Raw genomic sequence first — 8,124 nt, forward strand, 5'->3', positions numbered from 1 at the left:
TCATAGAATACCTATTATACCCTCGAAATAGAGGCATTACAGCAGCACCAGATTAGACCCTGCAGAAACTGAGTTGCCACTGATTTTTTTCTGTATTGACCTTTTCTTGCTGTGCTTACTGAAGACACTCTGTGTGCAAGTGTATTGTGATGATTTGTAGCTGTGGGAACCTGCATTTGATTAAGGTGTAACGACTTAAAACTAATACTTTTTAAACAAAAAAAATTCGGCATGACCTCCCCTAAAAATAGGCCTATCACAACCTGTTTAATTGCATTTTTAACCTGTCATGGCTCAAATTCCGAATTCACGGCAACAAAAGATAATGATACAACCAACTAATCTAGACAATGCTTCAAACTAGGATTATCCATCCATTCATCAACAAATTGCATACTATCAAATCCCCATCCAAAACATCATCAATACTTTAGTTATATTACATGACAAAGTTCCACAAAATAATTATACATCTTTGCACTTTTAGTGTTTTACAAAATAATGGGGAGTATACAAAGATACAAAAGTGGACTTCTAACGCCGTTCAAGCTTGAGGTGGGTTGTCATCCACCAGTTCCTTTCCAAGACCTGAAAAAAAAATATATAGATATAGGGGTGAGCATATAGCTCAGTAGGTGACACTTAAGACACAATTCTTGTGTCCTAGTGAATCCAAATAAAGCATAGGCCAATGGGAGATTGGGGACATGCATTGAAGGGGAAAAACAATTACAAGTACAAGTCAAATTCAATCACACACAAATGCAAATGGAGTGAGATGCAATGCATGCTAAAGTCACTCCCCGTTTTCATTCTCAAAACCATCACGTTCAAAGTTAATGTAACCCCTTTTGGTAACCCCGCCACGACGAGAGAAGGATTGGCTACCGTCCCTAGGCCCTTGGTGACCCCGTGGCGCCGTCGAGGGGCCCGAATAGCTCAACCACGCTAGAGTACTCTCCCTAGTCCTCCCTAGGCTACATTAACCTCCGGCCCGTTGGTAACCCCGCAGCGACCGGGTTTGTCAAAATCAATTTTTTTCTAAAACATTCATTCCCAAATCCCCATTTTCATTTCAAGACAACCACTTCCCTTTTTCATGCAACCCAATGAGATGTAGGCTCATGTCATGATCTCAATATAATGACAAATGGGAACTTAGCACAATAATAAATAAGCATGTTCTCATGGCATCATTATAGCATGTTAGTAACCTCAAAAAAAATGTAAACAACCATCACATAGACATACTTTTCATTCAACCATGTTATACACATTTACATAACTAGCATGTTGTCAATTAAATCATTTTAATCAAAATCAACAACAATTAAACATGCTATAACACACATAGAGGAGCATGATTCATTATAGAGCAAGATTCCATGGCTTAAGATGTCCCTACCTCACAATCCAAGCCGAAATCCCTAGAATAGGTCCTCCAAATTCGAGCTCCAAGGAAGACTCAAAACTGGAAATTGATAGTATGAATGCGTAGAGCTCGCTACAAGCTTCGTTTTGCCTCAAACGGCACCTCAATCCGACAAAAGATGAAGGAGCAATCAACAATGGAAGTTGAAGTGAAAAGAAAAGAAAAAAGAAAAAAGGAGAAGCCGAGAGCAGTCGGGAGAGAGAGAGAGAGAGAGCAGCAGAGACCAATTTTAGTCTCACAAATCACTTAAAAAGTGATGTGGGTCCCACTTTATTTTATATTTCTTTTCTCTTTTTCTTTTTTTATTTAAATCACACACCACACACACACAATTATGTACACAGACTTCACATTCTCCCCAACTTATAAGGATTTCGTCCCCGAAATCAAGACATACCTGAGGAAGAAAACAACGCTGGGTACTTGGACCGAACCTCCTGTTCAAGCTCCCAAGTAGCCTCTTCGACTCCGTGGTGTCTCCAAAGGACTTTCACCATTGGTATCGTCTTGTCCCTCAACACCTTCTGCTGAGTGTCAAGGATCTGAACTGGTCCTTCCTCGTGGGAAACATCCTCATCAATATCCACATCAACCCAACTCAAAATGTGAGATGGATCCGGCTCGTACTTTCGTAACATCGATACATGAAAGACATTGTGAACTCTGTCCATCTGTGGTGGTAAAGCAAGTATATAGGCAGCCTCTCCTACCCGATCCAAAATCTCGAATGGTCCAATAAATCGTGGCGATAACTTGCCACTCTTCCCAAATCTCATCAACCCCTTCCGTGGAGAAACCCGTAGAAAAACGTGGTCTCCCACCTCAAAGGATAACGGTCGTCTCCGCTTATCTGCATAGCTCTTCTGTCGGCTCTGAGCTGTAAGTAACCTCTGTCTTATCAACTTAATCTTCTCAGTAGTCTCGAGTACAATGTCGGGTCCTAAGGCGGCTGTCTCGCCTACCTCAGTCCAACAAACAGGAGACCTACAAGGTCTACCATACAACGCCTCAAATGGAGCCATCTGGATGCTCGCCTGATAACTGTTGTTGTAGGCAAACTCAATAAGTGGAAGGTGATCCTCCCAACTACCTCCCAAATCAAGTACACATGCCTGAAGCATATCCTCCAAAATCTGGATAGCACGTTCTGACTGACCGTCTGTCTGTGGATGGAATGCCGTACTAAGATGCAACGCTGAACCAAACGCTGCTTGAAGTCCTTCCCATAACTTCGAAGTGAACTTAGCATCCCTATCTGACACAATGGTTACAGGGACTCCATGTAACCTTACAATCTCTTTCACATAAAATACACCAAGCTTCTCTGCATCGTCTGTTGCCTTAATAGGCAAAAAGTGATCCGTCTTGGTCAATCTGTCAATGATGACCCATACGGACTCATTGCCCCTTCGTGACCTTGGAAAACCTGTCACAAAATCCATAGCGATATGCTCCCATTTCCATTGCGCTACAGGTAATGGTTGCAACAAACCTGCTGGCCTCTGATGCTCGGCCTTCACCTGCTGACAGGTAAGGCATCTAGCCACAAACTGTGCAACATCATTCTTCATCCCACTCCACCAATACTGACGTCTCAAATTGTGATACATTTTAGTACCACCTGGATGAACTGCAAAACGGGAAGTGTGAAACTCCCGTAGGACATCCTCACGACAAACTGTGGGAACCACCAACAAACCCCTGAACCGTAGACCCCCATCTGCATGCAAGGCCCAATCTTTCATTGTCTCACCACTAAAGATCAAAGCGTGGATGGCATCTAAGTCCGGGTCCTGTCTCTGTGACTCAATCACTCGTACAACAAGAGTAGGCTGAGCCACAAGACTAAATAAGAATGCCGACTCACTGTAACCATCATCATCGAAACACTGTAATCCCATCTCTGCCAGATCTTCAAGCATCTTCCACTTCCGAATAGCTAAACTGGCCAAAGTTCCATGAGATTTTCAGCTTAAGGCATCAGCTACAACATTTGCCTTGCCTGGATGATACTGCAAATCAAAGTTGTAATCTTCCAAGTACTCAACCCATCGTCTCTGTCTGTTGTTCAAGTCCTTTTGGGAAAAAAGGTACTTGAGACTTTTGTGATCTGAAAATACCTCGAATCTCTCACCATACAAGTAATGTCTCCAACACTTCAAGGCAAATACAACTGCCGCTAACTCCAGGTCATGAGTAGGGTAGTTGTACTCATGAGTCTTCAACTGTCGAGACCCATAAGCCACTACTCTACCATCCTACATCAACACACATCCCAACCCGTCACGTGAAGCATCACAATAGATCACATAACCCAAGCCACGCTCAGGTATCACCAACACTGGCGCTGTAGTCAATCTCGTATTCAACTCCTGAAAAGATGAATCACAGGCCTCATTCCAGACAAACTTGACCCATTTCCGGGTCAAACGGGTCATAGGAGCTGCCAAACGGGAGAAATCCTTCACAAATCTCCGATAGTAATCCGCTAAACCAAGAAAATTGCGGATCTCAAACACATTCTTGGGTCGCTACCAAGTCAAAACTGCTTCAACCTTTGATGGATCAACTGATACTCCACCTTCTGAAACAACGTGCCCCAAAAACTTCACCTCCTATAGCCAAAACTCACATTTCTCGTATTTGGCATACAATCGGTGCTCCCGCAAAATCTGTAAAACAATACTCAAATGGACCTCGTGATCTTCCCGAGTCCGTGAGTACACAAGAATGTCATCCACGAAAACTACCACAAATTGGTCCAAGTAATCGTGAAAGACGCGGTTCATCAAGTCCATGAATGCCGCTAACGCATTAGTCAAGCCAAAAGGCATAACAAGGAACTCATAGTGTCCATACCGTGTACGGAATATTGTCTTCGGGATATCCTCATCCCTAACCCGCAACTGATAATAGCTAGACCTCAAGTCAATCTTCGAGAAATAACTGGCTCCCCTCAACTGATCAAATAAATCATCTATCCTTGGCAAAGGATACTTGTTCTTGATGGTGGCATGATTCAACTTCCGGTAATCAATGCACAACCTCAAAGATCCATCTTTCTTCTTAGCAAATAAGACCGGTGCGCCCCACGGTGACACACTCAGTCGGATGAAACCTTTCATCCTCAAATCATCAAGCTGCCTCTTCAATTCTTCCAATTCAACTAGGGCCATTCGATATGGTGCCATAGAAATCGGCGTGGTACCTGGCATCAAATCAATAGAGAACTCCACTCCTCGGTGTGGAGGCAACTCTGTCAAATCCTCCAGAAACACGTCCAGAAAATCACAAACAACCGCAGGATAATCCTCTTTCCCAACATCATCTTCTTCAGCTATAAGGCTAGCCAAGAAGTAATCACCATGACTTCGTCCACGAACTCCATAAAACGATGAAATGTGGGAATCACTCTGATCTCCCACGAAAAAGAAACAGTCTCCCTCGGGAGTGCAAACTGTAACCCTTCCTCTGTAACAGTCGATCGTGGCATGAAATGAAGCCAACCAATCCATCCCGAGAATGACATCAAAGCTAGTCATCTCCAGGAGGATAAGGTAAAACACGAAAGTCCGCCCGACTATCACAATGGGACACTCCCGCACAATTCGGCTCAAAGACACTGAAACCCCAACTGGCGTATCAACACTCAACGCCCGTTCCAAGAAACTAACTTCCAACCCCAATGCAAGTGCAAATGATGATGAAATGAAAGAATGGGATGCACCAGAATCAAACAAAACACGGGCCCAACAACCAAACACTAGAAATATACCTCGAATAACTGACGGTCCAGAAGATGCATCGGTCTGTGCCAGTGCAAAAACACGTCCCTGTGGTACCTGTGCCTGAGGACTGCCAACCTGGACACCTGACTGCTGCACTGACATAGTAGGAGTATCCCTCCTAACTGACCGTAAACCCTGTAAAGACATGGCAGGCTGTGGTGGTGACGGTCTGAAACCTGACTGAACTGTAGCCGACTGAGACAGCCTCTGTCGTAACCCCCTGCCACTACCTGTGCCTGCTCCCTGGCGTGGACAATCACGAATCAAGTGACCCTGCTGGCCACACCCATAACAAGCCTTCGGAACTGACGAAACTGAAGACGGTCTCATCGGACAACTGGACTTGTAATGCCCAGGCTGCTGACACTGATAACAAACAACTGCACTCCTGTCAGATCCAGCTGGCATAGGAGTGGTAGGAGCAGATCTTGTAGACTGTTGTCCCTGAAACTGAGATGAACCACCCTTGTTCTTCTTCCAAGAAGATCCCTCTGAAGATAGCCCTGCACCCCTCTTTTGCTTCTATTGTTCTCTTCTTGCATCTTTCTCTTTATTATCAGCCTCCAACATCAAAGCCCTTTCCACTGCTTCAGAATAAACCTTAATGAACTGTGCCATGATCAACGGCCTCATCCGATCATTAAGACCGGAAACAAACTTCCGAGTCTTATTAGCTTCATCTCTCACCACTTCTGGAGCAAAACGGGAGAGTGAGGTGAACTTGTTCTCATACTTCGCCCCTGACATGTTCCCTTGAATAAGATTATGAAACTGGTCTTGTAACTCCCATCTTTTGGAAATCGGAAAATACTTCTCATAAAACAGATCCTTGAACCTGTCCCAACTCATCTCTTCAATCTTGTACTGGTTGGTGATCGACTTCCACCAAACCTTGGCATCCATAGCAAACTTGTAAGTTGCTAGGATGATCTTCAAGTGATCCTCTGTCACATCCATTGAGGTTAGTTGGGTTTCAACTTGATCCAAGTAGTCATCTGCTACCATTAGATCCGCACTGCCCTCAAACACTACCGGCATCAACTGAGAAAACCCTTTTATGATCTTGAGATGCTTTTGAGCTGGCGTCTCCTTAACTTGAGCCATAGGTTGTGGTGCCAATTACGGATTAGCAACAATCGTTGCCCTCACGGCATTTTGCAACAAACGATTCAACTCTAGTGCCACAGAACCTTCACCCACTTCTACGGGTACGGGTGTTTCAACATTCTCTCTTCTTGGGGGAACAGCTCTTGGGGGAATCAAGTCCCTAAGAAGCATGTTCTCATCAACTGGCTCCAACGGATTGGAGCTAGAGCTCTCACCAACATCACCCCTTGTTGGCCTAGGGCCAACTTCTCTAGGTTCCTCACGCCGTGACATCGTACTATAAAACGAGAAAACGATTCAGAAACATGACACTAAGACTGTGGACGACTCAACAAGAATTGATACCGTACAACACTTAGCATGCAAGACTATACAAGAAACATTTTAACAAAAACAAGTAAGCAGTAAGCACATAGGCAGTTAAGCATGCTCATTTAAGTAAAATATCACGTAGCAAGTAATCAAGTAAGCAATACAAACAACATTCCATGTGACCCTAAGTAGGCCTCTACCCGTCGTCCTAAAGGTTTTCGAACCTTTGCTCTGATACCATTTGTAACGACCCTCACCCTGGCCAGACACAATATTGTCCGCTTTTGGCTCACCCAGACCAGAAACTTCCCAGGGGGTCACCCATCCTGGTACTACTCCAAGTTAAGCATGCTTAACTACAGAGTTCTGATGGGTTCACGGCCATCACGGCTTTAAAACGCGTTGTGTCATAGAAGGGTGTTGAATCTACATATAGCACTTGCCCCATCCAAACCCAGACGATGTGGGATTGTGCACCTGTAGCTCGCCCAGTGTGGTAGCCTACTGGTGCCCCCTGCACACGCTCACACACACCCGCCCACAAGGTCGCCACAATCACCCCCCCTTTGGGGCCCAACGTCCTCGCTGGCCACACTTCCGGCTGGGTCAGGCTCTGATACCAAATTTGTAACGACTCAAAACTAATACTTTTTAAACAAAAAAAATTCGGCATGACCTCCCCTAAAAATAGGCCTATCACAACCTGTTTAATTGCATTTTTAACCTGTCATGGCTCAAATTCCGAATTCACGGCAACAAAAGATAATGATACAACCAACTAATCTAGACAATGCTTCAAACTAGGATTATCCATCCATTCATCAACAAGTTGCATACTATCAAATCCCCATCCAAAACATCATCAATACTTTAGTTATATTACATGACAAAGTTCCACAAAATAATTATACATCTTTACACTTCTAGTGTTTTACAAAATAATAGGGAGTCTACAAAGATACAAAAGTGGACTTCTAACGCCGTTCAAGCTTGAGGTGGGTTGTCATCCACCAGTTCCTTTTCAAGACCTGAAAAAAATATATATAGATATAGGGGTGAGCATATAGCTCAGCAGGTGACACTTAAGACACAATTCTTGTGTCCTAGTGAATCCAAATAAAGCATAGGCCAATGGGAGATTGGGGACATGCATTGAAGGAGAAAAACAATTACAAGTACAAGTCAAATTCAATCACACACAAATGCAAATGGAGTGAGATGCAATGCATGCTAAAGTCACTCCCCGTTTTCATTCTCAAAACCATCACGTTCAAAGTTAATGTAACCCCCTTTGGTAACCCCACCGCGACGAGAGAAGGATTGGCTACCGTCCCTAGGCCCTTGGTGACCCCGTGGCGCCGTCGAGGGGCCCGAATAGCTCAACCACGCTAAGGTACTCTCCCTAGTCCTCCCTAGGCTACATTAACCTCCGGCCCGTTGGTAACCCCGCAGCGACCGGGTTTGTCAAAACCAATGTTTTTCCAA

General features: G+C 44.4%; 1 long non-coding RNA gene across 1 annotated transcript; it reads right to left on the minus strand.

The window, feature by feature from the left end:
- Positions 1–394: 394 nt before the first annotated feature.
- LOC132310125 (uncharacterized) lies at positions 395–1,726 on the minus strand. Its single transcript, XR_009482562.1, has 2 exons — positions 1,406–1,726; positions 395–588 (listed from the first exon to the last, which is right to left on the minus strand). It is a non-coding gene; the product is annotated as an uncharacterized LOC132310125 (long non-coding RNA).
- Positions 1,727–8,124: the final 6,398 nt, after the last annotated feature.

Source organism: Cornus florida, unplaced genomic scaffold, assembly GCF_030987335.1.
Source record: "Cornus florida cultivar Cherokee Brave unplaced genomic scaffold, ASM3098733v1 CherokeeBrave_3.0.0_Hap2_Chr05, whole genome shotgun sequence".
Taxonomy (NCBI): Eukaryota; Viridiplantae; Streptophyta; class Magnoliopsida; order Cornales; family Cornaceae; genus Cornus; species Cornus florida.